Below are 3669 nucleotides of genomic sequence, written 5' to 3' on the forward strand. Positions count from 1 at the left end.
GCTGAGAGAGTTGGGGTTGTTCAGCCTAGAGAAGAGAAGGCTTTGGGGAGACCTTCTTGCACCCTATCAGTACTTAAAGGGGGCTTATAAAAAAGATGGCGGCAAACTTTTTAGCAGGGCCTGTTGCGACAGGACAAGGGGAATGGCTTTAAACTAAAGGGGGGTAGGTATAGACTAGATATAAGGAAGGCATTTTTTACAAAAGTGGGTGGTGAAGCACTGGCACAGGTTGCCCAGCGAGGTGGTGGATGCCCCATCCCTGGAAACATTTGAGGTCAGGCTGGACGGGGCTCTGAGCAACCTGATCTAGTTGAAGATGTCCCTGCCCACGGCAGGGGGGTTAGACTAGATGAACTTTAGAGGTCCCTTCCAACCCAAACTATTCTATGATTCTATGATTCTAATGTCAGATTTTATTCTTTTTTTCAGAAGTAACATTTATGGGGGAAATATTAACAGGACTCGATGGAAAAATGATTGAGCCATAGAGGTTTTTAGTAGTCATCGAAGAGCATACAATTATTTGAATAAAATTCTTTTGGAAGGATGTCTTTCTTGAGCACAAATCGTAGCTTGTTTGAGTAGTTTCTGCCATCCGATTATCTAATGTCTTCCTTGATTTCTTCACTTTTGCATTCCATAGGACTTTCCCAGGGAGCTTGCTATTACTCTAAGCAACTCCTGGCATCATGAATCATAACAGACATCTCAATATTGAAAAACTTTTTTATTACAAGACATAAGAATTTGTTGGATCTAGAAGACTGTGCAACTTTAACCAGACTTAATGCCAAGGTCAAGATTTTTTTCTCTTTTCCTTAAGCCAAAACAGAAAATATATAACTCTTTTTGAGACATTGTGGATTCTGTATTTTCTAACTGTGTAGATAGTCAGGTTATAGATACACAGAAAACTCTCTTCATACAGAACTGTGCTACAGTATGTTTGTAATGGGGCTTTATGAGTAAGAAGATGGACCAATACCTTTGGGGGAATAAGTTGATTGAGATCTACCAAATTGTAGTTGTCTAAAGGTGACTGGATTTTGAAGGTAACAAAACTGTGGTAACTGTTTAAAAAGGAAATACTGGGGAAAAGGTTCCACAGTTGTAGTAGCAAAGCAGAGGGAAATCAGAAGAAAGATCTGTTTTCAAAGGACAACCCAATCTTGCTCTGTAGTTTTATGATTCTCTGCCAGTGAACAGCAAAGAAGAGATCAGGTTGGATAAAATAGAGGTGAAGAAAACATCAACATATATCAGCTATGAATTTCAATCAAATAAAGCAAAAATGTGCAGAATTACATTTCTGTTAATGCGTAACTCTGTATGATGGGAATTTTGTATGAGAATTCTGTAATGATGGGAAAGTTTATTCAGCTGTGATCTAAAGAGAATAAAATTTGCTACTGTCAATACAGATAAAAGTGTGAAAATACACAATATTTTCATTGCTAGGACTAAAAGCAAGTCCTACTTTGAGCAGAAAGTACTTAATTATTTTCACTGCTGAGAACTGTGTACATAGAAAATGCAACTGTTCTTTTTTTTAATGTCCTTTTTATAGTTTGTTCTGTAATTTTATCTATTCTTAACTGTCCAAGTTTCAGTGCAGTTTACTGTGTTTTCTGTCTGCTCTTTCAGGCTTTGGGAAAATATTTCCTGTATATATTTCACTGAGATCTCTGTCCTTCTTCATGCCAGACCCTTGCCCTCTTATGTACTGGTGGCATAAAATTTTACTTGTTAACATTTGCTGATGTTACAAAATCTACCTAGTTCAGTGACAAACATTGAGGGGGAGGTCTCTTGACTGAAGGAAAAACAGACCCTAAAGTTCTCACGGGAAGAGTAGATGAAACGCATTAGCATGCAGGCATTAACTTGCTTCTCAGATCACAGATAATACTGAAAGTTTTGTTCCTAGAAGACTATGCCACAAATGTGCTTGTGTAGGTCATTGTGAATGAGAAAACTGACAAGTATGTTTGGGCTTTCAAAGTGAGTTACATTTCTTGAGTTATAATTGTATAAAGTTGACCATATGACTGTGGTAAATGTCAAAATCAAGGACACAGGGAGAAGACTGAAAGAACATAGTGGTCTAGAGGTGGAAAGGGGAGAGTGGGCAAGAGTCTTTCCACAGATTAAATAATTTAGTTTGAACTGGTTTGATTAAACACAGAATTAGCACCTGTGATGACAGGATTTTTTCTGAAAGGGCCATGTCACATGTGTCTGCTCCTCAGAACAGATGCTAGGGAGAAGACACACGAGATGGCATCTCTTGGAGTTACATAACCCACCTAAAATCCCCAGACACACTCTTGGGTGCCGCAAGGAAAAAATAGCTGTTCAACTATATTCAACCCCAGGAGTGGGTATGACCTGTAAGATTCATACTCAAACTGTCTCATAAAGATAGGCTGGAGTTAGCAGATTCCTTCTGAATTTACACCTGACAAATGTTAATCACCAGGGGAAGGATTCCTCCCACAGGCCAAAGCTACTGCCAACTCACTGTACTGCCATTTGGATTATTGAGGGCACATGGGAATAGGCCTTGGGAAAATGCTAGAAGTGGAGACCTGTGAATGAATGAGTCCTGCCAAACATTTGGGCCCAACACTTCCAAAGGAACTACAATCCACCTGTGGCATCAGCATGGTCATTGGGATCCTGCCTACAGAAACAGAATGGCTGCCATGTTTTGAAAGACAACATGCTGCATATGGTACAGATCTACTGGGAAGGAAAGAGAGGCAGTGAAATGGTTTCTCCTCCCCTATTAATGGAATTGATTTCTAACAAGCTTGAGGATCACTAATGGAAAGAGAGTTTTATTTTTACATTGTGTGTCTGGCTGTGTGTTTACTGCGTCTCTGGCTGTATAAAGTCTATTATAGTTTTGAGAAGCTGTACCTGCCTTATTCTTTCTGGTATCTTGTTGAGTCAGAAAAATATGGAGAAACAATGAGACAAATAAATCTTTGGTATTGTATCTAATAGGTTTATTTGCCTTAAGTTTCAATCTTGACTAAATATTTTATTATTTTAGTGATTTCATGCAGGTACAGATGGTTCCAGTAGAAAGTGATTCATCATTGAACATGATTTCCATTGCAGATACTATTGCAGAATGGCTGAATAAATCTGTTTTTAAGATTTATTTATTATCACACTCCCTGCCATGTGATGCATGGCATGCAGCTGTATGTTATTTTTATAATCAGTAAATATTGCAGGGAGACTTCTAAAAGACAGGCTGACAGCCTGTCCTGGTTTTGGCTGGGATAGAGTTAATTTTCTTCCTAGTAGCTGGTACAGTGCTGTGGTTTGGATTTAGGATGAGAACAACATTGATAACGCACCCATGTTTTAGTCGTTGCTGAGCAGTGCTTACACTAGCCAAGGACTTTTCAGCTTCCCATGCTCTACCGACTGAGAAGGTTGGAGGTGCACAAGAAGCTGGGAGGGGGCACAGCCAGGACAGCTGACCCAAACTGGCCACAGGGACATTCCATACCATGTGACGTCATGCTCAGTACATAAACTGGGGAAAGCTGGCCGGGGGGGGCCGCTGCTCGGGGACTGGCTGGGCATCGGTCGGCAGGTGGTGAGCAACTGCATTGTGCATCACTTGCTTTGTATATTCTATTATTATTATTA

This window comes from Aptenodytes forsteri, unplaced genomic scaffold (genome assembly GCF_000699145.1).
Source record: "Aptenodytes forsteri isolate BGI_AS27 unplaced genomic scaffold, ASM69914v1 Scaffold92, whole genome shotgun sequence".
In the NCBI taxonomy this organism is placed as follows: Eukaryota; Metazoa; Chordata; class Aves; order Sphenisciformes; family Spheniscidae; genus Aptenodytes; species Aptenodytes forsteri.